Source organism: Salmo salar, chromosome ssa16 (assembly GCF_905237065.1).
Source record: "Salmo salar chromosome ssa16, Ssal_v3.1, whole genome shotgun sequence".
In the NCBI taxonomy this organism is placed as follows: Eukaryota; Metazoa; Chordata; class Actinopteri; order Salmoniformes; family Salmonidae; genus Salmo; species Salmo salar.
The window spans coordinates 1,203,090-1,230,594 of NC_059457.1; the positions used below are offsets into that span (position 1 = coordinate 1,203,090).

Consider the following 27,505-nt stretch of genomic DNA (forward strand, 5'->3'; position numbering starts at 1 on the left):
GTGATAGAGGGAAAGAGATAGAGGGAGATGCAGTAAGAGCATTAAGTCTAACTGTGCCGAGGGTAAAGATGAGACTATCAATATAAAGATTAACTTTGAACAGATGCTTTAGTTCACCCGTAGATTTAAAAAATAATGGTGTATGTCTGTCTGTATGTGTTGCAGTGCTGCCTTTAGCCTTTTGGGGGCCCTCAGCAAGATTTGATTGGGGGCACTCCCCTACCTCACAGGCAAAACGTTTTAGTGCCGGAACAAAAGGTGGGTGACCATTTCATGAAATTCTGCATTATTTTAGATGACTGGAGACTTTAACATAATCTTTTTTTATAACTCACAAATTTTCAAAATGACAGGCTACTTTGACACTAACAAACTGAGAATCTGAGATCAAGAAAAACAACCTAGTCTTGAATCCATCAATAGCCTGGACCTACATGTGTGGAGACACAATATGAGGAGGAAATTATAGTCCTAAAAGAGATTTCCAGTTTTACTGACTCACCAGCGATTGGCTGATGCACTGGTGCAAAATGCTTATGTCTCTCTTGTTTTACTGGGCTACACACAATCCACAGCTAGGCATATATTCTTTTTATAAGCCATTGATCCTCTGTGGCTAAATGATATGCCTACTCCTGGTGTAGTATTTTGAATTATTAAATGTATTACTTTGTAAAACAATGTGGTCGCTCAATAGGCCTATTTGGCAGCCTACATACTGATTAGTCTTCTCTTGTCAACCGGATACATTTGCTTTCCAACCTGTGTTTTCCCGTAATTGTATTTCAAATATTGCGAGGCCTGTTTTGGCTGCATGCTGTTCAATGACAGATTTGCCGCATGTTCCCGACTGTAGGCATGCCTTGTGACTGGGCTACACACAATCCACAGCTAGGCATATATTCTTTTTATAAGCCATTGATCCTCTGTGGCTAAATGATATGCCTACTCCTGGTGTAGTATTTTGAATTATTAAATGTATTTCTGAACAGACAGCAGTAGTTCTATAACAATTGATCAGGGGTGCTGCGACACTTCCAGCACCCTTCCCGCCTAAGTACAATGCTGGAGAGATGAGAGTGGCAGGCTCATGTCTATCAGAGCAGAGAGAGGGAGAGAGGTCATAGAAAGACACCTCTCTCACCACAGCAATGGCCATGTGTTGGTCTATATAGGCTACAATGTTGCACAAACCATAAGCCCAGGCCTGGCCAACACAAATCAATTCTTAAAATATCAGGCATGTTTTCATATTACGTTTTTCAAGGGGCAGGAGAATCACAGAGGGGTCAACTTGAAGTAACACTGATTGCTTTTATTAGAATTTTTACATTGCAAACATTGACAATTATTTTTCATGCCAGGAGAGGCACCGGATCCTGGAAATTGGGTTCTGGAACAAAATTGTACAAAACTGAGAGGATCTGGCTCAAGTTAAGCACTGGTGCTTTCTCTTGGCAGTCGATACATTTTTTCAGTGTTAAAGTTAATTTCCTGCAATTATACATATTACAAAGTGAAAGTGTTTTGCAACTTTCACATTTTGCCATGGGGCAGAGAACATTTTGCAGTTTTAAAGTATAAATCTCACTTTTAAAAGTCCAATGCAGCTGTTTTTATCTCAATATCAAATAATTTATGGGTAACAATTAAGCACCTTACTGTGATTGTTTTAAATTAAAATGGTCAAAAAGAAACAAATTGCTTCTTAGCAAAGAGCAATTTCTCAAGAAAGAATTTAGCTTGGACTGTCTGGGAGTGGTCTGGGTGGGGAGGGGAAAACTCTCTCTTATTGGTTAATTAAATCATTTACTGCATGTTGATGTCACCAGGCAGGCCAAAACTCCATCCCACCAAAACAGACTGAAATTTCAGGCTCTTACACTAAAAGGACGTTATCATAATTTTCACAATTTCACAGAATTATCCCAACCTCAGTGTGGAAATATATATGAAACACAGGAAAATCACATTTTTGACTGCACTTTGAAAGTTCGTATTTTGATATCTTTATTGTTCGATATAAAAGACACCAGCAAATCAGCTCAAAGTGATTTTGATTTTGGAAATCTGTTCCAAAGTATTTCCATGCGTAATAGAGAGATATAGTCCCTTTTGAAAGTATTCACAACTCTAGACTTTATCCACGTTTTGAATTTAATAGTCATTTTTTTTGTCAACGCTCTACATAAAAATTTTTAACACGATTTTTTTAATGAATGGAAAATAAAACACGAATATATCTTGATTAGATAAGTAGTCAATACATGTTAGAATGACCTAAGAGCTTTGCACACCTGGATTGTACAATATTTTCCCATTATTATATTATTAATTATTGAAGCAAAGTCAAGTTAGTTGTTGATCATTGCTTGACAGCCATTTTCAAGGTTTTGCCATAGATTTTCAATCCGATTTAAGTCAGAACTTTAACTAGGCCACTCTGGAACATTCAATGTCGTCTTGTTAAGCAACTCCAGTGTGTATACTTGTGTTTTAGGTAATTGTCCTGCTGAAAGAATAATTTGTTTCCCAGTGTCTGTTGGGATGTTGCCTGTGCTTAGCTCTATTCCTTTTATTTGTATCCTAAAAAAACTCCCTAATCCTTGCTGATGACCATAACCTGATGTAGCCACCACCATGCTTGAAAATATGAAGAGTGGTACTCAGTAATACGTTGTGGTGGTTTTGCCCCAAACATCACGCTTTGTATTCAGGACAAAAAGATAATTTCTTTAGTGCCTTACTGCAAACATGTTGCATGTTTTGGAATATTTCAATTCTGTACAGGCTACCTTCTTTTCACACTGTCTATTAGATTAGTATTGTGGAGTAACTACAATGTTGTTGGTCCATCCTCAGTTATCTCCTATCACAGCCATTAAACTCTGTAACTGTTTTGAAATCACCATTGGCCTCCCTGAGCGGTTTCCTTCCTTTCCGACAACCTAGTTTTAAGAAGGGTGCATGTATCTTTGTAGTGACCATCAAAAGTGTAATAAATAATTGCACCATGCTCAAAGGGATATTCAATGTATTTTCTTATTTTTTACCCATCTGCCAATATGTGCTCTTCTTTATGAACCATTGGAAAATCTCCCTGGTCTTTGTGCTGGAATCTGTGCTTGAAATTCACTGCTCTCCTTACGGACCTTACAGATAATTGTAAGTGGGGAGTACAGAGATTGGGTTTTCATAAAGAAAATCCTGTTAAACACTATTATTGCAGACAGAGTGAGTGTTGAGATTTCTAGCTCACTCAGGAAAAAAAAAAAAGATATATATAAATAGATAAAAGAGAAGGAAATGGGTCTGATGTGTTCAATTAAATGGGGAACGAGTGATTTCTTTAAGTTTCTTAGATGCTCAAATATGTTACGTTATGTGCGCATGCGTAGCTTCACTAGAGACTTAAATTACAGCACCTGGTAATCACTTCACCGTAGACAATCATCAGGAGCACACAGCCCGTTGGTATGTAACTGCGAACTACTCAGTCTAGCATTGATGTTTAAGTCACTTATATGTTTGTGCACTGAACGTTTACCTCACTGTGTTGGTGTTAGTTGGCCGGGAGTAACTTGTAGCTCGCTGGGTGCGGTAGCTCAGCGACCCAGATGCTATATAGCATTAGGCTATTATTATCAGCCATTTGCATTGTGCTGATTGTTCGGAGCACTCTGCTGGTTTCTGGTGGCGGTGGTGATAGCGGTGGTTTGGTTCGGTGATCCCTGGTGGAGTGCCGCATTATGTTGCATTTGTGTGTAAATCCTTTGGACGAGGCATGTGGTGGCATGGGTTCTGTGTCCTGTGACAGCGTCCATAGCAACCTGTGACGGCAGAGTCACTGTGCGCATGCTCCTCTGGCGCTGGGCATTCTGGGTGATGTAGTCGGTGCTGTTTTAAGCCAGATTCGCCACATCTTTGATGGTGTTGCAGGCTTATTTTGATTTATTATTATTATTATTATTATATATACTAAATAATATATCTGAATAATATATTGTCATTACTTGTTTGTTGTATTTCAGGTTTATGACCTGTGGTCATTTGATTTAAAATAAAATTAAGGACAAAACACGAGTCATGACATTGTGTGCTTCCTGGTGAACCTTTTCGGAGGGCTAAATAACGAAAATCCGAACAGTCATAAACCACGGTTCTCCTTTACATGGATAATGCAAGTGCTAGAACATTCGTCACGAGACTAACTTCTGATAAGCAAACAGTCCACCCATAAAGCTGTCTGGTCATCTGTTGACTTACTAGGCAAATCATTACTGAGTGAAAGCCAAGAAGAGGATAGAGTCTACAGTTAAAGGACTACTTAAAACCCAGTTGGCAGAAAACACTTGCGCTTGAGTTAAACGCTAGAAAAGTTGGCAAGATGGCAGCATCAGAGGAGGAGCTGGAGAGGGTAAAACAGAAGCGGTCTGCAGCCCAGACTGCGTTCACTAGAAGAGCCAATTACCTCACCTCCAGAGCTAGTGCACTGGGGGAAAGTGAAATGAGAAGTGAGTGGAGGAACTTTAAAGTGGATCACTCCAGAGTCAGAGATGCAGGGTTTGAGTATGCCACGGCCCTGAGAGAAGTGGACGATGATGAAGCCAAAAAGAAGGCGGAAAACATTGACGGAAAAACAGCAGAATGTGACTGTAAGTTTGATGAAACTGAACAAGTCATCCTGATCAGATTCTGGACAAGGTTCGCTGAGGCGGAGATTACCACCCTCACTGAAGAGGCTGGATCAGCCATGGACCAGGCCGAGGACACCGATCACCACCATATGACCAGGAGGGAATGTGAATTGATTCATAGGAACCTGGAACGGGAGGTCAACAACTTCGAACGAGGATTGGATGAGTGGAAAGATTTGATCCCTCGGTCCAAGGCAACAGAGTCAAAGGACCAGATCCGGAAGTTGAAGAAAAGGCGTGAAAAACTGTGGGATGAGTGGGCATGGATAGGCGGTTCTCAATCCGACGACGAAGGGAAACTGGGAAAAGTGAAATTTGTGGAGCAGGAGGAGCCAGTTGGGACTTACAACTACAGGCCCCAGATCAGCCTAGAACGTGCACGCTTGCCCATGTTTGCTGGTAATATGAGGAATTACTACCGCTGGAAAGCTGAATGGGAGGACTTGCAACGTCTGGGAAACCCTCATGGATTGGAAAATGTGAGAAAATTCCATCTCTTGGGAAGCCTAGATGAAAAAGTCAAGAGGGACCTCGTATTGTCCAGCTGTGGATCCGCCAAAGACGTGTTCAGGCTCCTGGACAACAAGTACGGAAATAAGCCAAAAATAGCGCTGCTGATTGCACAAGAAGTGCAAGGACTTTGCCCCATCAAAGGAAACCATCCGAGGAAGACAATCGAACTGATTCAAGCCGTGGAGAGAGCTCTTCGTGACCTACAAGTCTTAGGGGAGGAAGATGCTGTGAAGAACCGAGTGGTTGTGCAGTTGATTGAAAGTAAGCTTCCTGACTCCCTGAAAGAAAAGTGGATAACACACAAAAATGACCCTGGAAGCGAGTTTTCACCACGCAACCACTTTGACTGTCTACTGCAATACTTGAAGAAGCAGGAGGACATTCTCGAGGAGCTAGACCAGCTACAGCCTAGCCCGGCGGACAATACTGAGAGGTCGAGCGAGAAGAAAAAAGAAAAGAGGGCATTCACCAGAGCCACATCAGGAAACACCCTAAAGGGCGCTCAACCAAGCTCATGCATCACATGTGGAGACAACGAGCATGGAGGTAGGCTGTTCGCCTGCAAGGTCTTCAAGAAGCTCAATCTGACAGGCAAGAAGGCTCAGCTTAGGAGAGCAGGAGCATGCTTTAAGTGCTTGCGCCTTCATGGTGATGATGGCGGCTGCACACAAAAGTATCTATGCTCAAAGGATAACTGTCAGAAAGAGGGCTCTTCAGACCACAATTACTTGCTCTGTCCAAAGTCACAGATCAAGAAGAAAGAGGAAAAGAGCGGAGAGCAGAGCGACACAAAATTGGGGAAAAGGGGGCTTGGACTAACCAACAAACAGGAGGAGCTCCTTGCCAAACTTTCTCCAGAGGTGCGAGCAGAGTTCAAAGAAGCCTTTTCAAATAAGATCACGACAAAAGTGTGTGCTAGCATTGGTTGTGAGCCAAAAGAGCGCCCTGTCATAATGATGCTACTGGATGTGACGACAAACTCTGGCCAGCTAGTCGGTACGTTGATTGATCTCGCTTCAGATACTAATTATATCTCTAATAAAGCAGCAGAGCGTCTCAAGCTAAATGGTGAGAACATTAAGTTGATTGTCCAAGGTGTTGGAGGGATGGAGAAAACCATTAATACCATGAAGTATACCCTGAGGCTGAGAGTAAAAACTCCCAGAGGTACAATAGCAGAGCACAAACTCCTCTGTTACGGCTTGGAAGATGTTGCGAAAGTGAACCAAGCTGTCACGCCACAGCAACTGCAGAAGTTCTTTCCAAATGTTCAACTCAAGGACTTGGTCCGGCCCGAAAAGATCGACCTGTTGATTAGCCACAGGGAGGGTCGCCTGGTCCCACAGCCAGTCAGAGTAGTTGGAGACCTCGTCCTCTGGGATGGTCCCCTTGGGAAGACTGTTGGTGGAACGCATCCTGACCTCTTTGAAGTGATAGACCTAGCAGTGCACAGGTCTGAAACACATTTCACTAGGTCAATGAGAACAGCTTCAAGGGCGTACAAAGAGATTCTCGTGAAGACGGGAGGACCCAGTGGAGTTTCGGTGGAAGAAGACGACGCAATCCTCCGAAACACTGCAACTACCAACAAAGACGTTTTTGAATGGTTTAAGTGGGACAGTATTGCCGCCGCCTGTGATCCTCAGTGTGGTGGCTGCAGATGCGGTAGGTGCCCCCCTGGAGGCAAGGAAATGACCCTAGGAGAGGAAAGAGACTTGGAGAAAATAAAGGAATGTCTGACCTACGTGCAAGCTGACAAGCACAGCGAATCCCCTCACTGGGACGCAGCTTACCCGTGGAAAGGAGACCCCACAACGCTGCCTGACAATCGACGTGCAGTGGAAGCGACCTTTTTAAACACTGAGAAACGACTGGAGAGGGAGCTGGAATGGAAGGCTGCGTACAGAGAGCAATTCCACGATATGGTCTCAAGAGGGGCTGCCATTAAAGTCACCCAGGAGGAAATCGATAGCTGGAAGGGACCTAAGTGGTATATCAGTCATTTAGTTGCTCCTAATCCTCACTCAACCACTACCCCTGTAAGAATTGTCTGGAACAGTAGCCAAGAATTCATGGGAATAAGTTTAAATGACCTACTGTACAAGGGTCCTGATGTCCTAAATCAGATAAGGGGCGTGCTTCTGAGATTCAGGACTGGGTTGTACGCCGCACTGGGCGATGTGAAAAAAATTTACAACTCTGTCTGGCTAGAAGACAAAGAAGTACACCTCCATAGATTCCTCTGGAGAGACAATCCTGAGGAGGTGATCGAAGTCTTTGCTGTCGTCAGGGTCAACATTGGCGATAAACCTGCTGGTTGTATCGCCCAGGTGGCAATGAGAGAAACAGCCAACCTGCCCCAGTTTGCAGCCATGGTTGAGGAGCGCAGAGTTGTGGTAGAAGATAGTTATGTGGATGACATCTTGACGTCCCACAATGACTTGCAGATACTGGAGAAAATCACCAAAGGAGTGGAAAAGATCTTAAAGGCTGGAGGCTTCTCCCTTAGCCTGTTGGGTCTAGGGGGCAGCATTTGCACGTCTGGATAAAAAAAATGTACCCGATTTAATCTGGTTACTAATCCTACCCAGTAACTAGAATATGCATATACTTATTATATATGGATAGAAAACACTCTAAAGTTTCTAAAACTGTTTGAATGGTGTCTGTGAGTATAACAGAACTCATTTGGCAGGCAAAACCCTGAGACATTTTCTGACAGGAAGTGGATACCTGATGTGTTGTATTGACTTTAAACCTATCCCATTGAAAAAAACAGGGGCTTAGGAATATTTTGGCACTTCCTATTGCTTCCACTAGATGTCACCAGCCTTTACAAAGTGTTTTGAGTCTTCTGGAGGGAGATCTGACCGAACAAGAGCCATGGAACGATGATGTCCCATTAGACACCTGGCGCGCGAGTTCATGTTGGGTACCCTCGTTCCAATACGTTATAAAAGAGTATGCATTCGTCCACCTTGAATATTATTCATGTTCTGGTTAAAAAAGGCCCTAATGATTTATGCTATACAACGTTTGACATGTTTGAACGAACGGAAATATATTTTTTCCCCTCGTTCATGACGAGAAGTCCGGCTGGCTTACATCATGTGCTAACGAGACGGAGATTTTTGGACATAAATGATGAGCTTTTTTGAACAAAACTACATTCGTTATGGACCTGTGATACCTGGAAGTGACATCTGATGAAGAGAATCAAAGGTAATGGATTATTTACATAGTATTTTCGATTTTAGATCTCCCCAACATGACGTCTAGTCTGTATCGCAACGCGTATTTTTCTGGGCGCAGTGCTCAGATTATTGCAAAGTGTGATTTCCCAGTAAGGTTATTTTTAAATCTGGCAAGTTGATTGAGTTCAAGAGATGTAAATCTATAATTCTTTAAATGACAATATAATATTTTACCAATGTTTTCTAATTTTAATTATTTAATTTGTGACGCTGACTTGACTGCCGGTTATTGGAGGGAAACGATTTCCTCAACATCAATGCCATAGTAAAATGCTGTTTTTGGATATAAATATGAACTTGATAGAACTAAAAATGCATGCATTGTCTAACATAATGTCCTAGGAGTGTCATCTGATGGAGATTGTAAAAGGTTAGTGCATCATTTTAGCTGGTTTTATGGTTTTGGTGACCCTGTCTTTGACTTGACAAAACATTACACACAACTCTTGTAAATGTACTGTCCTAACATACTCTAAATTTATGCTTTCGCCGTAAAACCTTTTTGAAATCGTAAAACGTGGTTAGATTAAGGAGATGTTTATCTTTCAAATGGTGTAAAATAGTTGTATTTTTGAAAAATGTGAATTTTGACATTTATTTTTGATTCAAATTTGCCGCTCTTGAAATGCACCTGCTGTTGATGGAGTGCACCACAGGTGGCACGCTAGCGTCCCACCTAGCCCCAAGAGGTTAAGCCATGGGTCTTATCAGGCCAAAGTGGGAGGTCCGCAACCACAACTGATGCCAGTATCAGTAAGGCAACTGTGAGTGTGCCCAAAACGCTGGTGTTACCCAACCAGATGCGCAACGAAGAGAGCAAAGCACTTGGAGTCGGCTATGAACCAGAGACCGACAAACTTCGTGTGATGACCTCTGTAAATTTCTCAAAGAAGAGAGGAAAGATGAGAACAGGAGTTGATTTGAGCGAAGAGGAAGTCAGAGGTAAAACTCCAAACCCATTGACCCGTCGGATGCTGCTAAGCCAGATCGCTGGATTCTACGACCCCATTGGTCTTGCCACACCAGCAAAGCAGAAAGGGGTTATGCTTGTGAGAGAAGCTTACCAAGAAGCGAGTATAAGCAGTCCAGTTAAGGACACTTGGGATGACCCACTCTCACCAAAACTACGAGAGGCTTCCATAAGACTCCTCGAAGAATATGTGAGACTTGCCCAGATCAGGTTCGAAAGAAGCCTCACACCAACTGGAGCCATAGGCCATCCAATGGGAGTCACGTTTTCAGATGGGAGTGAGGCTTCCTACGGTGTGGTGCTCTATCTCCGTTGGGAGATGCAGAATGGGGTCGTAGTGAGGCTGGTTGAGTCAAAAGCAAAGCTTACCCCTCTCAACCAGAAAGGAAACGTGATTAAGGCAGAGGTATGTGGTGCTGTCTTTTCGATCCGCCTGAGAAAATACCTTGTAAAGCACTGCCGCATCAAGGTTGCACGCTGGGTCCACTCGTGGATAGCCAAACATTCCTGGGAGCAATTCACAAGGATAGCTATGGCTACCAAACTTTCTTCGCTAACCGCATCGGAGAGATCCAGAAGGCTGGACCAGTGGAAGACTGGAGGTGGATTGAGGGCAAACTGAACATAGCAGACATCATCACAAGGGGAGCAACTCCTGAGGAACTCGATGAAGGGTCAGAGTGGCAACAAGGCCCAGAGTTCCTGAGTTGGCCTGAGGCTGAGTGGCCTGTGAAGACGGCCAGTGAGATAGTGACCAGTGTGGCTGATGACGTTAAAAGGTTGCAGAGAAGAGCGTTCTCAGCTGTAGTCACCAGGTCTCAGGCAGAAAAATTGTCAGGCCCCAGCAATACTGATGTTGGGGCAGACTTGCAAGACTCCGCACCGCGACCGCAGATGAAAGACCAAGGACCAACTCCAGCAGTAGAGAGGCCAAAGAGGAAGCCCTGGGGTGTAGCTCTAGTGCGCCTTGTCGGGCCCGAACGATTCAGTAGCTTGTCTAAATTGTGTGGAACAATCGCCTGGGTTCGAAGAGCGGCAGAATCCTGGCTGAGGACAAGCTACCAAGCCTCGAGCTCAGTAAATTGGGAGGTGAGGGGGCCCAGGCTGTCTGTGGGAGAGAGAACAGCGGCTTTCCAAGACCTAGCCCTTGCAGCCCAAGATGGCGTGAACTTTCAGGATACGACCTTAAACCGCCTTGTTGTGATGAAAGATGACAACAATGGACTCTTACTTTGTGGTGGTAGAGTCCAGTCTTGGAATGAAGACGGAACCGCTGTACCTTTAATCCCGTTCCGGTCGTGGCTGGGGGCCTTGCTTGCGAGGGAAGCTCACGAAGCGAATCATGAAGGGGTGGCTGCGTCCCACCCGTGGTGCACTCCATCAACAGCAGGTGCATTTCAAGAGCGGCAAATTTGAATCCAAATAAATGTCAAAATTCAAATTTTTCAAACATACAACTATTTTACACCCTTTGAAAGATAAACATCTCCTTAATCTAACCACGTTTTACGATTTCAAAAAGGTTTTACGGCGAAAGCATAAATTTAGAGTATGTTAGGACAGCACATTTACAAGAGTTGTGTGTAATGTTTTGTCAAGTCAAAGACAGGGTCACTAAAACCAGCTAAAATGATGCACTAACCTTTTACAATCTCCATCAGATGACACTCCTAGGACATTATGTTAGACAATGCATGCATTTTTAGTTCTATCAAGTCCATATTTATATCCAAAAACAGCATTTTACTATGGCATTGATGTTGAGGAAATCGTTTCCCTCCAATAACCGGCAGTCAAGTCAGCGTCACAAATTAAATAATTAAAATTAGAAAACATTGGTAAAATATTATATTGTCATTTAAAGAATTATAGATTTACATCTCTTGAACGCAATCAACTTGCCAGATTTAAAAATAACCTTACTGGGAAATCACACTTTGCAATAATCTGAGCACTGCGCCCAGAAATATAAGCGTTGCGATACAGACTAGACGTCATGTTGGGGAGATCTAAAATCGAAAATACTATGTAAATAATCCATTACCTTTGATTCTCTTCATCAGATGTCACTTCCAGGTATCACAGGTCCATAACGAATGTAGTTTTGTTCAAAAAAGCTCATCATTTATGTCCAAAAATCTCCGTCTCGTTAGCACATGATGTAAGCCAGCCGGACTTCTCGTCATGAACGAGGGGAAAAATATATTTCCGTTCGTTCAAACATGTCAAACGTTGTATAGCATAAATCATTAGGGCCTTTTTAACCAGAACATGAATAATATTCAAGGTGGACGAATGCATACTCTTTTATAACGTATTGGAACGAGGGTACCCAACATGAACTCGCGCCAGGTGTCTAATGGGACATCATCGTTCCATGGCTCTTGTTCGGTCAGATCTCCCTCCAGAAGACTCAAAACACTTTGTAAAGGCTGGTGACATCTAGTGGAAGCAATAGGAAGTGCCAAAATATTCCTAAGCCCCTGTGTTTTTCAATGGGATAGGTTTAAAGTCAATACAACACATCAGGTATCCACTTCCTGTCAGAAAATGTCTCAGGGTTTTGCCTGCCAAATGAGTTCTGTTATACTCACAGACACCATTCAAACAGTTTTAGAAAATTTAGGGTGTTTTCTATCCATATGTAATAAGTATCTGCATATTCTAGTTACTGGGTAGGAGTGGTAACCAGATTAAAATCGGGTATATTTTTTTATCCAGCCGTGTCAATACTGCCCCCTAGCCCTAACAGGTTAAGTCACTTATATGTTTGTGCACTGAACGTTTACCTCACTGTGTTGGTGTTAGTTGGCCGGGAGTAACTTGTAGCTCGCTGGGTGCGGTAGCTCAGCGACCCAGATGCTATATAGCATTAGGCTATTATTATCAGCCATTTGCATTGTGCTGATTGTTCGGAGCACTCTGCTGGTTTCTGGTGGCGGTGGTGATAGCGGTGGTTTGGTTCGGTGATCCCTGGTGGAGTGCCGCATTATGTTGCGTTTGTGTGTAAATCCTTTGGACGAGGCATGTGGTGGCATGGGTTCTGTGTCCTGTGACAGCGTCCATAGCAACCTGTGACGGCAGAGTCACTGTGCGCATGCTCCTCTGGCGCTGGGCATTCTGGGTGATGTAGTCGGTGCTGTTTTAAGCCAGATTCGCCACATCTTTGATGGTGTTGCAGGTTTATTTTGATTTATTATTATTATTATTATTATTATTATTATTATTATTATTATTATTATATATACTAAATAATATATCTGAATAATATATTGTCATTACTTGTTTGTTGAATTTCAGGTTTATGACCTGTGGTCATTTGATTTAAAATAAAATTAAGGACAAAACACGGGTCATGACATTGTGTGCTTCCTGGTGAGCCTTTTCGGAGGGCTAAATAACGAAAATACGAACAGTGAGTCCATGAAACTTTTTATGTGACTTGTTAAGCACATTTTTAATCCTGAACTTATTTAGGCTTGCTATAACCAAATGTTAGAATATTTATTGACTGAATACATTTCAGCTTTTCATTTTTCATTCATTTGTAAACATTTATGCGGTATTGTGTGTAGATTTAGTGACACGAAATCTCAATTTAATCCATTTTAAATGCAGGCTGTAACACAACAAAATGTGTAAAAAGTCAAGGGGTGGGAATACTTTCTGAAGGCACTGTATTTGTGATTGCATGCAAATGTAAGCAAGGTTTGAAAATGCAATTTTCTTTGTCAAATATTATATATGTTTGGGCTTCTTAAGTCTACACATAATTTGCAATTATGTTCTGGCCCCCTGACCATCCTCTCAAGAAAATAATCAGCTTGTGGCTGAATGTAGATGGTGATCCCTGCTGTAGATGTTTCTTGGTCTCGTGTATCGCGTCAGTCAGTAGCTTTGTTCCAGGGTGTCAGCATGCTACACAAATACCAGTCGGTGCACTAGCTCTGGTCAAGGGTGTTATGTTAACCACTGTTGCTTGTGCAGCAACACTGATACCAGCCAGATGATCACAACTACATTACTAATGTAGCTAGCAACATTCGAATAAATCAGAATGGATTCATTTTTGAATGAAGCAGCTGCCTGTTTAGCTGCCGAAAGTCTGTGGAGTAGCTAGCTAGCTGGCAAATGGTGATGCTAACGTTAACAAGCAGGCGAACCGGCAGTATGGTATAATGGAGAGTGATTTAAATTGTGTGCATTGTGTTGTACTTACCACCCATTAGTTTCATATTAAGTGTGTGTGACTGCCTGGCTCAGCTAACTGATACGCAAGTGTAGGGTATCCACCCATACTAACATGCGTTAGGGATGAAATTTCACTTCCTTTGTCATAAAATACATTTTACCAAGACAAATATGATTATTCATGTTGTGAATTGTTCAGTGTGGTCTTTCTCTAACATATCATTAACATTATATCTAAAAAGTCCGATTTTGTAACCTAATACATTCAATAGTAAGCACCGAGCTCTGTTGACTTAGCGGTGCAGATTTCTCGTAAACAACTTTTCGTGGTCGTTGTCTTCAAAGTTGTTTCCACGGGTCACAATAATCTAATTTAGCATCACATGAGCTGAATTCAATTGAAATGGAATTGAAAATAAAAAGCGTGGTATATGCTCAGTTGTCCATTGAGATTTCAAAGTGATAAGCTTATTTTTGTGAGAAATCTTCTATAAAGAACAGGAATTTCGAATTCATACAAAAAGCATAGACTAAAATATGAAAATACTCCATGTCATGTCGAGAAATGTTTATCCATTTTACCTATTGTTTTATGTCCTGCGGATTCAAGAAGAAATATGACGAGTCCGATGGGATAGTGAGCTTGTCAGGTAGCCAGTAGCCTTAATTCTGCACCAGAATCCAGCCTAACATAATGCAATTTTCCAGATTTGTATTTTTTTTTACTCTGGCCTCCATTGTTTTAGTAACCCTAATTCTTGCCATCCTACCAGGGTAAAAACTCTAAACAGATTATGATAGAGACATGACGTTTGGACCATTGGTTTTCGTAGAGGATTATCTACACTTATTTTACCCATTGGTCAAAAGATGCCCTATCAAGTGCACATTATCAAAACTAACAAAACAATCCTAAATTCAAGCACCAAAGAGGTAAAAATGTAAAGAGTTGCTCTAGAATTTTTTTATTAAGCAGCTTTATTGTTTTAGTTAGAACAATTCTGATGAAAAGGATATGGATTACACCTGGAAAGTGCCCTCATTTTTCCTTTTTCTTGTCACTCCTGTTGGCTCCCCAATGCGGAGGTTTGTGCTATCTGATTAGTTCAAAGTCAAATTGTCAGCCACTGACGAGCAGGGCAATTCTACAAGTAGAAACGGCAGGCTCGTCGGTACGCAGCAGGCAGTCTGACTGGAGTCCCAATTTTCATGACTTGTGACTTGAATTGGACTCAACTTTTGGTGACTTGGACTTGCCTTCTTGACTATTTGTGACTCAGACTTGGACTCACCTTCTTGTGACTTGTTTTTGCACTTGGACTGAATAGGCTACTATGATAAGCAGAATATTAGCAGCACTAGATGCGCAGTGCAGAGAGGGTTCGGTTCTGTTCAGCAGTGGGAAGGATGACCCACACTGGGTACACACAAGCAACATCAGCTGGTGAGGTGTGGGGGAGCAAGTGATGAGTGTGGGCAGGCAGGCAGGCAGGCAGGCAGGCAGGCAGGCAGGCTTCGCTCCGGCTCCGATCATACACATCGACTCTCTTACTTCCCCATAGCTAACCAGTCACCAGCCTTCTAGTTAGCTTGTCTTTGACTGGTTAAGAAACACAAACTGATTTACGAAATAAAAACAATAGCATTGAGTTTAATAGTAAAACAACAGTCTAGCTGTTTGTCTCTCTCCTCCTTGAGTATAAAGAAGTAGGCTGTCTTTGAATTTGTAGTCTCGCTCAACCCTCCCACTTTCTCCACTGTATATACCATAGCCAGGTTTTGACAAGTCTCCCTCTTTTCCATGGAGAAAACAGTTTGCTTCTGAAATTATGACCCATATTACCGGTGCAATTTATTTATTTTTGCCACATTTTACATTTATAAACCATATCGAGGGCCATTCTAAAACTAGGCTTACTTGCAGACTGGACAGCTAAACATTTGTTTAGGCTACACCTTGTTGGCTAGCTAGCTAGCTAACAACCTGGTAACTTTACCAATAACCTATATGCAAATATTTGGTGGCACAGAAAGAAGGGGAAAGCTAAATTGCTTGCAGGAGAGTGGTGTGCCATGCTTCATACACAATGTATTTATTCCAGTGGTACAGATATCTATTATTCATCCAGATGTGGAGAGGATCTAAAGCAGTGGTCACCAACTTTCCCTCCGTCTGGCGCTTGACGTCGCCGATCAACTAACCACCAGCCCTGACAATCCTCACTCTATTCCACAGTGTACTGCGCAAAGAGGTCCAGACTGAGTTGGCATGTCGGGATGACAATATATACTTGGACGCTCTCATTGCGTCCAATGGCTATCCACCTTCTTCGAGCGTGCCAGTGTCTACCTCGCCACTCACCTCCCTCCTTTGGCTGTCCTAAGGCAGAGCCTGAACCCATGGAGATAGGGACCACACACCTCTCCGCGGCAGAGCGGCGTCGATGGAGACAGTTGGCTCTGTCCCTATTGTGGCCAGGAGGGGCACCAGCTTTAGTGGTGTCCGGGGTGCCCCAACCCAGAGTTCACTAGACCGGAGGGGCGGCCCCGTGACCTTCCGTCTCCCAGGGTAGGCGTGAGTATTCCATTACCTTCATTTTCTGACAAACCCTTTACGATTCCTATTTCACTGGCTGGCTGTCCCACAAGTTTGGTCTCTACAGCTCTAGTGGACACCGGTGCCATTGGGTACTTTATCGACCAGGCCCTCACATTCAGGGAGGAGGCAACTTCATATCCCTCTCCTCTCCTTTTCCTGTTCAAGCCCTGGATATGCGTCCATTGGGATCTAGCACAATTATGCACATCACAGCACTACTCACCCTCACCGTGGGACCCAAGCACCAGGAAAGCCTTCCTCATCATCACCGTACCCAAAGTAATCCTCGGCTTCCCGTGGCTCCAACGTCATAACCCCACCATCTTCTGGTCAAAGATGAGAATCACCGGCTGCCCCAGCCCTCCGTCTCTAGGATGTTGGAGGACCTATTTTATCCCTCTCTCTCTGGTCTACCTATCACATTCCAGGTCGCTGAAGCACAGCAGGTCTTCTGGCACTATGGCCTTTCTGAGGATTTCGTTTCCGACTGTGGTCCCCAATTCACGCCACAGGTCTGGAAAGCCTTTATGGAGAAGCTGGGGGCCACGGTCAGCCTCACATATGGGTACTGGCCTCAGTCTAACAGGCAGGCGGAAAGGACCAACCAGGAACTGGGGAGGTTCCTAAGGAGTCACTGCCAGGACCGGCAGGGGGAGTGGGCCCGGTTCCTTCCCTGGCAGAATACACCCAGAACTCAATTCGTCACTCCTCTACCGGGCTGACTCCCTTCAAGTGCATCCTGGGATATCAGCCGGCCCTGGCTCCGTGGACTCCGAGACAGATCGAGGCCCCTGCAGTGGATGAGCGGTTCTGGAGCATAGAGGAGGTGTGGAACGCTACCCACGTGAGACTCCAGCACACCGTCAGAAGGATTAGGCAGACCACCACCGCAGTGAGGCTCCCGTGTTCCATCCTGGTGATCACGTCTGACTCTCCACCAGGAACCTCCAGCTCCGCCTGCCCTGCCAGAAGCTGAGCCCCCAGTTTGTGGGGCCGGGAACATATTGTTTAGGGGTACTGTCACACCTACTCCTGTTCCCTCCGGCCCTCGACGTCACCGGTCTACTAACCATTGGTCCTGGCAACCCACATTGTGCACACCTTGCAACCACCATTTCACACCTGCTCCCCATCATTAAGCACACCTGGACTTCATCACTACACTGATTCCTCTCCCTTCATATAGCCCTCAGTTGCCTCAGTCATCAGGCAGTATTGGTTTGGGTTACGTTCAGTACGCATCTGCTGTTTTGTATTATCTTCATGTTTATTATTATTAAACTCGTCCTCTGCAGCTGTTTCCAAACTCCCTGCGTATACGTTACATCACTATGCTGTAGGCCCAATACATTATCACATTGTCATTTTATTTGCTGTGCCTAGTTAAAGGTTAAATAAATACAAATAAAAATAACCACATATTGGCTTTGCTTGAATGACCCTGCAAATGCATTGTTGTTGGGACAATTTCAAAATATATATATTTCAAAAGTTTAGGTAGGCAATATAGATCAGTTGTTGTATTACTTGTATGCTCACTCAGCTGTGCCTCACATTTAAATAATTAGCTTTTTATTTTAATTTTACTGGGCTGATGATGCCTGCATCTGATGGTCAGTCTCAGTGGAGGAAGAGAGCAGCAGACTGATGGTGCATCTCTCAACATCCCTACGCTCTCCCTGCCAAAAAGGGACATCGTCTTCCAGCTTATAGCAAAACTCGAGTTCACCGCATTATTTCTGCCTCATGCACAAATTATTATTTTTAATCCTATGAACAAAGAAAGTTAAATATTTCTCAATATAATAACAGATCCAAGTCGCTAATAATAACTGAAACCTATCGATACACTTTCTTACTTCATTGCAGCTGCATTGCTGGTTGTAGCACGAGTGGAAGTAAGAACGCACATTTTATGGCTTGTAAAAGTGTTGACAGTGCTGAGTAACAACTTAAACGTGAATAGTCCCGTATGGCTCAGTTGGTAGAGCATGGTGTTTGCAACACCAGGGTTGTGGGTTTGATTCTCACGGGGGGCCAGTACGGAGAAGAAATGTATTTACCACTGTAAGTCGCACTGGATAAGAGTGTCTGCTAAATGACTTAAATGTAACTCACTCATTAAAACAGCAGCTCTTTCTTTGCTGTACTTGTTGACAGTCTCTCTCTAGTCATGATTTAAAAAGTTTTATCTCACAGTATTAACTTTTCTGTAGGTTTCTTTTACACCTGCTACGTTACTGCAGACACGGTATTCTGAGCCAGTAATGCTCTTCTTAAGGTTTTATACCACAAGGTGAGGAGATCCCCTAAGTACAACAAAGGCATGAGGTCCATGGGACTTGAGATGCATCTCGTCAAGAGGTACAGTAACTAAAATGTCTACTGTCCAGGTCTTTATTATGTGTGTCAGCACTTGTACTGTACACCCTTGCATGTTAACTAAACCAAAACACTTTTACTTTCACTATAATTGTATCTTAAACACACTTAATACAGTTCATTCTAATCTCTGCAGCTCTCACTCCCAGATAAGTGATGTAAGACAGTAGGCCAAAAGACCAGACAGAGCAGAAATGTGGCATAAGACAATGTAATACAGCTCACACGTTGGTATAAGACAGCAGCGCTGGAGTAGAGAATGACACACCAGAGGGCAGGACATGGCATAGAGACTACAGTGTGGTGGGTGAGGTGACCTTCTTCTCATAAATGAGTACCCCCAGGAAAGACACTGATACAAACACATGCACACAAACATCAAATGCCCTTAACACAACTGAATAGTCCTTAGCAAGATCCAGCTTGACAACATCCTTATGGGCAGTCAATTGTTGGTATCACAGATACTGAGATTAAAGTACACTGCATGACCAAAAGTATGTGGACACCTGCTCGTTGTACAACTGATTCCAAAATCATGGCCATTGATATGGAGTTGGTCCCTCCTTTACTGCTATAACAGTCTTCACTCTTCTGGGAATGCTTTCCAGTAGATGTTGGAACATTGCTGCGGGGTCTTGCTTCCATTCAGCCACGATGAGTTTTGAGGTCGGGTGCTGATGTTGGGTGATTAGGCTTGGCTCCAATTCATAGATGGGGTTGAGGTCAGGGCTCTGTGCTGGCCAGTCAAGTTCTTCCACACCGAACTCGACAAACCGTTTCTGTATGGAACTCACTTTGTGCACCGGGGCATTGCCATGGTGAAACAGGAAAGGGCCTTCCCCAAACTGTTGCCACAAAGTTGGAAGCACAGAATCGTATAGAATGTCATTGTATGCTGTAGTGTTAAGATTTCCCTTCACTGGAACTAAGACACCTAATCCGAACCATGAAAAACAGTCCCAGACCATTATTCTTCCTCCACGAAACTTTACAGTTGGCACTATGCATTGGGGCAGGTACCGTTCTCCTAGCATCCGCCAAACCCAGATTCATCTGTTGGACTTCCAGATGGCGAAGCATGATTCATCACTCCAGAGAATACGTTTACACTGCTTCAGAGTCCAATGGTGCCAAGCTTTACACCACTCCAGCCGACGCTTGGCATTGCATATGGTGATCTTAGGCTTGTGTGTGGCTGTTTGGCCATGGAAACCCATTTCATGAAGCTCACGATTAGCAGTTCATGTGCTGACTTTGCTTCCAGGGGCAGCTTGGAACTCGGTAGTGAGTGTTGCAATCGAGGACAGACGATTTGTATGCGCTACGCTCTTCAGCACTCGGGGGCCCCGTTCTGTGAGCTTGTGTGGCCTACCACTTTGCGGCTGAGCTATTGTTGCTCCTAGAAGTTTCCACTTCAAATAACATCACTTACAGTTGACAGGGGAAGCTCTAGCAGGGCAGATATTTGACAGACTGACTTGTTGGAAAGGTGGCATCCTTTGACGGTGTCAAGGTTGAAAGTCACTGATCTCTTCAGTTAGGCCCTTCAACTGCCAATGTTTGTCTATGGAGATTGCATGGCTGTGTTTGATTTTATACACCTGTCAGCAACGGGTGTGGCTGAAATAGCCGAATACACCAATTTGAAGGCGTGTCCAGATACTTTTGTTTATACTGTATCTGTCTATCACGCTGTTTTATCATTTAAATACTAACTCTTAGTTACTGAATCTAAGAGCCAGAGGTGGTAAAAGATGCAGTTTTAAATCACAGTAAAAAATTATTATGTCCACACTAAGAGTGTTTTGGAAGCAACACCAGAACCTAATAAAAAATCAAATCAAATTGTGTCAAGTCTTGTAAAAATTAATCGCAGTGCTATCGAGGTCAAAGTCATGAAAGACATGAAGTCATAAATATCCCAGTGGTGGTCTATTTCCTGGTCAGCAATTTTATTGCCTGGCTAAGTCAGTATGTACCCATCTTGTAGTGCAGTATCACAGCAGGCCCATCAAATATACTATGAGTGCCTGTGTGTGTGTGCGGGTGTCTTTAAACGAATCAGTACTGGCTATTTACAAGATGTAATAGCTTCCAATCATGTCCCAAATTAATGCTCCCTGAGCCAAATGAAGACATTACTGAAAACTTTTAAACTTTGGTGCTGATCCAAATAGAGAATCACTCTCCCAGACACTCAGTAAACTTGATATGCACGCACACAAACACACAAACACTCTCTGGGCTTGTCAGAGAGGTAATTGCGGTCAAAATGAAAGACCCACTGAAATACTTCCTCAGTCTAGTAGGGATTGCATCAGTGAGACATATTATCACTGTTCTCTAAATGAAACAATTGTAGCAGGGCTGTGTGGAAACTCCATTTGTCACCGTCACTCTACAACACAACACAGCAATCTCCAAGACAGACTTCTCTTTTTCTCCCCCAACACACTCTGTCAAAATGGCATGGCATAGCACAACGAGACAACACCGTGCAGCACAACAGAGAGAAGAGGAGGGCAGTGGAGAGGAGGAAAGAGGAGAGGAGAGGAGGAGAGGAGTAGAGAGCAGAGGAGAGAGGAGAGGAGGGGAGTGGAGAGAAGTAGGGAGGAGAGAAGCAGAGACCAGAGGACAGGAGGAGAGCAGAGGAGTGGAGTGGAGAGCAGAGGAGAGCAGAGGCACTTCTTCTCCTGCAGCCCTCTTCCACTCCATCTCTTCTCCTAAACTCCTTGCCACCCCACCTCACTCTCTCTCCCTCTTCTCTCTCCCTCTTACACCCCCCATAGAGACTGTGGATTTTATGGGTGTCAAAGTAAATACACCATTCATCTCATCTCATGATTAATGAATACAACCCCTCATTCATTAATAACGAATCCATGTTGCTGCGGTGATGGTGGGGAGAGACCACACACTTAAAACCTGTTGGGGCTAGGGGGCAGTATTTGCACGGCCGGATAAAAACGTACCCGATTTAATCTGGTTAATACTCCTGCCCAGTAACTAGAATATGCATATAATTAGTAGATTTAGATAGAAAACACTCTAAAGTTTCTAAAATTGTTTGAATGGTGTCTGTGAGTATAACAGAACTCATATGGCAGGCCAAAACCTGAGAAGATTCCATGCAGGAAGTGGAAATCTGATTTGTGGAATCACCTTCAACACTTTGCCTATGAAACACACCGTGAGTTAGGATTCATTTAGCACTTCCTAAGGCTTCCACTAGATGTCAACAGTCTTTACAAACTGGTTTGAGTCTTCTCCGGTAGAAACTGACCGAACGAGAGGACTGGAAAGTTGGTCATAGGGGGAGGGCCATTACTACTATGAAGCGGGCGCCCATGGGTACCCTTTCATTCTGAAACGTTTAGTAAGACAATGCAATCGTCCGCCTTGAATATTATTGAAGCTCTGATTGAAAAAGGCCCTAAAGATTTATGTTATACAACGTTTGACATGTTTGAACGAACGTAAATATATATTTTTTGCACATTCATGACGACAAGTCCTGCGCGCTTCAGTACATTATGAGTAGCCTTCGGAACGCGCTAACAAGAAGGAGCTATTGGGACATAAATTATTAACTTTTTTGAACAAAACTACATTTGTTGTGGACCTGGGATCCCTGGAAGTGCCTTCTGATGAAGATAATCAAAGGTAAGGGAATATTTACAATAGTATATTTGATTTTAGATGGTTCAAAGATGGCACTAACCTGTATCGCCTAGCCTATTTTCCTGAGCATAGCACCTCGTTTATTGCAAAGTGTGATTTCCCAGTAAAGTTATTTTTAAATCTGGCAATGCGGTTGCCGATGTAAAATGCTGTTTTTATATATAAATATGAACTTTATCGAACAAAAAATGCATGCATTGTGTAACATGATGTCCTAGGGGTGTCATCTGATGAAGATTGTCAAAGGTTAGTGCTGCATTTAGCTGTGTTTTGGGTATTTGTGATGCATGCTAGTTGCTTTGAAAATGGCAGTGTGATTATTTTGGGCTGGGTACTCTCCTAACATTATCTAATGTTTTGCTTTTGCTCTAAAGCCTTTTTGAAATCGAACAACTTGGTTCAATTCAGGAGAGGTGTATCTATAAAATGGTGTAAAATAGTCATATGTTTGAGAAATTGAAGTTATAGCATTTATGAAGTATTTGTATTTCGCGCAACGCGATTCCACTGGCTGTTGACTAGGTGGGCGTCCCACGTTCCCAGACAGGTTTTAATCATATTCAGACATCTAAATTGGTTAAACATTCATTTGGATTTGTGTGTGTGTGTGTGTGTGTGTGTGTGTGTGTGTGTGTGTGTGTGTGTGTGTGTGTGTGTGTGTGTGTGTGTGTGTGTGTGTGTGTGTGTGTGTGTGTGTGTGTGTGTGTGTGTGTGTGTGGTATTTTTATGAATAAATGATGTGTGGTGATGAACAGCGGGTGGGGATGTAGGAACAAGCCTCTTTAATATTTACTAAACAGAAACACAGTCAGGTATCAGGCTACGCTAACTAACAAGACATGAGAGCAACACAGCATAGCACAGTGCTCCACAACCTTCACAAAGGTTGTGCAGATGAGGAGAAAGGAGTTTAGCCCCTCTATCTGAGCAAGGAGAAGAGTGTGTGATCGGTGCAACTCCACAGCTGCGTCTGTCCTGTCGGTACATTCTACTGGAACCTCAGCGTGTGTCTCATTACAGGACACACATACTGTACACACACATACTGTACACACACATACTGTACACACACACACACACACACACACACACACACACACACACACACACACACACACACACACACACACACACACACACACACACACACACACACACACACACACACACTTACAGAACACCTAAACATTCATTAGAATTTATTTGGGAGGGAAAGCAATTAAGGGCTCAAACAACTCGGAGTGTATAGGTGTGCGTGTGTCTGAGTGTGCGTGCGTGCGTGTGTTTGTCCTCTCCTCTGATTGTAGAACAGCAATCATTCATCTTCTGAAAAAGAGTGTCATTCTCTCATTAGTGAAGGGGGTGCAGATCGGAGAGAAGGGGAATGAGGAGAGGAGGATGGAGAGGAAGGAGGGGTGGAGATTTCAAAATAGTTGAGAAGAGAAAAGAGACCTATGAATTAAGTTGGAAGGAAGGAGGGATAGATAAAAGGAGGGGAAGAGGGGGGAGAAATGGAGGACAGGGGGATGGAGAAGGAGGTAAAGATAGTGTATACAGAGGCGTCATGCCTCTGATATACAGTGCATTTGGAAATATTCCGATCCTGTCCCTTTTTCCACATTTTGTTACGTTACAACCTTATTCAAAAATGTATTAAATACATGTTTTCCCTCATAAATCTACACACAATAACCCATAATGACAAAGCGAAAACCGGTTTAAAAGATTATAGAAAAAACAGAAATACCTTATTACGTAAGTATTCAGACCCTTTGCTACGAGACCCGAAATTGAGTTTCCATCTATCATCCTTGAGATGTTTCTACAAGTTGATTGGAGCCCACCTGTGGTAACTTCAATTGATTGGACATGAAAGTCACACACCTGTCTATATAAGGTTCCACAGTTGACAAGGCCCTTCTCCCTCGATTGGTCTGTTTGGCCAGGCAGCCAACTCTAGGAAGAGTCTTGGTGGTTCCAAACTTCCGTTTAACCTGTTGTGGGTAGGGGGCAGTATTTACACGGCCGGATAAAAAACGTACCCGATTTAATCTGGTTATTACTACTGCCCAGAAACTAGAATATGCATATAATTATTGGCTTTGGATAGAAAACACCCTAAAGTTTCTAAAACTGTTTGAATGGTGTCTGTGAGTATAACAGAACTCATATGGCAGGCCAAAACCTGAGAAGATTCCATGCTGTTACGTGACACTTCCTACGGCTCCCATGGGCTCTCAGAAGGCGGCAAAAAGCTGAATCGTGGCTTTGCAGGCTCTGGCTGAAAAAAAGTAGCGCGTTTGGGTAGTGGCTGGTTACAGTACTGTGAGACTCAGGCGCGTGCCCGCGTCGACCCCATGCCTTGTTTTCTTTCGTCTGTTTACCTAAACGCAGATTCCCGGTCGGCATATTATCGATTTTTTATGGGAAAAATGGCATAAAAATGGATTTTAAACAGCGGTTGACATGCTTCGAAGTACGGTAATGGAATATTTAGAAATCTTTTGTCACGAATTGCACCATGCTCGTGACCCTTATTTACACTTCGGATAGTGTCTTGAACGCACGAACAAAACGCCGCTATTTGGATATAACGATGGATTATTTTGAACCAAACCAACATTTGTTATTGAAGTAGCAGTCCTGGGAGTGCATTCTGATGAAGAACACCAAAGGTAATCCAACTTTTGTAATAGTAAATCGGAGTTTGGTCAGGGCTAAACTTGGTCGGTGTCTAAATGGCTAGCCGTGATGGCTGGGCTATCTACTGAGAATATTGCAAAATGTGCTTTCACCGAAAAGCTGGTTTTTGATATAAATATGAACTTGATTGAACAAAACATGCATGCATTGTATAACATAATGTCCTAGGGTTGTCATCTGATGAAGATCATCAAAGGTTAGTGCTGCATTTAGCTGTGGTTTTGTTTTTTGTGACATTATATGCTAGCTTGAAAAATGGGTGTCTGATTATTTCTGGCTGGGTACTCTGCTGACATAATCTAATGTTTTGCTTTCGCTGTAAAGCCTTTTTGAAATCGGACAGTGTGGTTAGATTAATGAGAGTCTTGTCTTTAAAATGCTGTAAAATAGTCATATATTTGAAAAATTGAAGTTTTCGGATTTTAGAGGAGTTTGTATTTCGCGCCACGCCCATCATTGGATATTGGAGCAGGTGTTCCGCTAGCGGAACGTCTAGATGTAAGAGGTTATTAACCGAGGCAGGAAATCAATATGATTGGTTAATGCCTCAGGAGATGATTAGGTCACAGGGTTAAACAGGCCACCTGTCAACCTCTCACAATGACCTATATGACCTTTGACGGTTTAAGGAAATGATTAACATTCTGCTCTCAAATATTATGATCTAAATACTGGTAATGGACTTATTTACATATCTCACAACCAGAAGTGTAATTTGAATTAGAGAACTTAACCCTCAACCTTGGCTTTCCTAACACCACGCTCTCACCAAGTGAACGATACAGTACCATGTTTCACCCAGAGAACAGATGGCAGAAGCATCATCAGCACAAAATAGGATCCATTTATTTGTATTTAGCACTAACAAGACAAACACCTGTGTGTGTGTGTGTGTGTGTGTGTGTGTGTGTGTGTGTGTGTAACGGTCATCAAAATTGTTAATAGGTTTAATAACAGTACGCAGACGACACCATTCTGTACACATCTGGCCCTTCTTTGGACACTGTGTTAACAAACCTCCAAACGAGCTTCAATGCCATACAACACTCCTTCCGTGTCCTTCAGCTGCTCTTAAACGCTAGTAAAACTAAATGCATGCTCTTCAACCGATCGCTGCCTGCACCTGCCCGCCCATCCAGCATCACTACTCTGGACGGTTCTGACCTAGAATATGTGGACAATTACAAATACCTAGGTGTCTGGCTACACTGTAAACCTTCCTTCCAGACTCATATTAAGCATCTCCAATCCAAAATTAAAATCTAGAATCGGCTTCCTATTTTGCAACAAAGCCTCCATCACTCATGCTGCCAAACATACCCTCGTAAAGTTGACTATCCTGCCGATCCTTGACTTCGGCGATGTCATTTACAAAATAGCCTCCAACTCTCTACTCAGCAAATTGGATGCAGTCTATCACAGTGCTATCCGTTTTGTCACCAAATCCCCATATACTAACCACCATTGCGACCTGTATGCTCTTGTTGGCTGGTCCTCGCTACATATTCATTGCCAAACCCACTGGCTCCAGGTCATCTATAAGTCTTTGCTAGGTAAAGCTCACCCTTATCTCAGCTCACTGGTCACCATAGCAACACCCACCAGTAGCACGCGCTCCAGCAGGTATATTTCACTGGTCATCCCCAAAGCCAACACCTACTTTGGCCGCCTTTTCTTCCAGTTCTCTGCTGCAATGACTGGAACGAACTGCAAAACTCACTGAAGTTGGAGACTAATATCTCCCTCACTAACTTCAAGCATCGGCTGTCAGAGCAGCTTACCGATCGCTGCAGCTGTACACAGCCCATCTGTAAATAGCCCATCCAACCAACTACCTACCTCATCCTCATATTCGTTTTTTTCTGCTCTTTTGCACACCAGTATTTATACCTGCACATCCTCATCTGCACATCTATCACTCCAGTGTTAATTGCTAAATTGTAATTACTTCGCCACTATGGCCTATTTATTGCCTTACCTCCCTACTTCGTTTGCACACACTGTATGCAGATTTTCTATTGTGTTATTGAATGTAAGTTTGTTTATCCCATGTGTAACACTGTGTTGTTGTTTTTGTCGCACTGCTTTGCTTTATCTTGGCCAGGTCACAGTTATAAATGAGAACTTGTTCTTAACTGGCCAACCTGGTTAAATAAAGGTGAAATCAAATTATTTAAAAAAAATTTTTACACGTGTGTCAATAGCAGGATACACTCAGATTAAAAATCAACACGCTTGGCTCTAGATTACATCTATCGAAACATACTTTATATTGTTGTTGAGATCAGACATAATATCACTAGTGTTCATTTTCGGAAGCTGTTTTCATTTCAGTGCATCTAATTGTTAACATTAAACTGTATTAAATTATTACTTTTATCAATTCCACAAAAAATTAACACTCATCAAAATGGAGTTCTTTTTCATCTCATGTAAGTGTCGAGACGGGTGCGTTAAATCGCAGACGAAGCTTTAGGGTTTTTATTGATGCAACGGAAAGACAATGTACATA

The 27,505-nt window shown here is 43.0% G+C and overlaps 1 protein-coding gene across 2 annotated transcripts in view; it reads right to left on the reverse strand.

Annotated features, from left to right (window-relative positions):
- Positions 1–27,505, reverse strand: part of LOC106573022 (reelin) — a 318,605-nt gene that overhangs the window by 180,672 nt on the left and 110,428 nt on the right. The window lies entirely within an intron of this gene.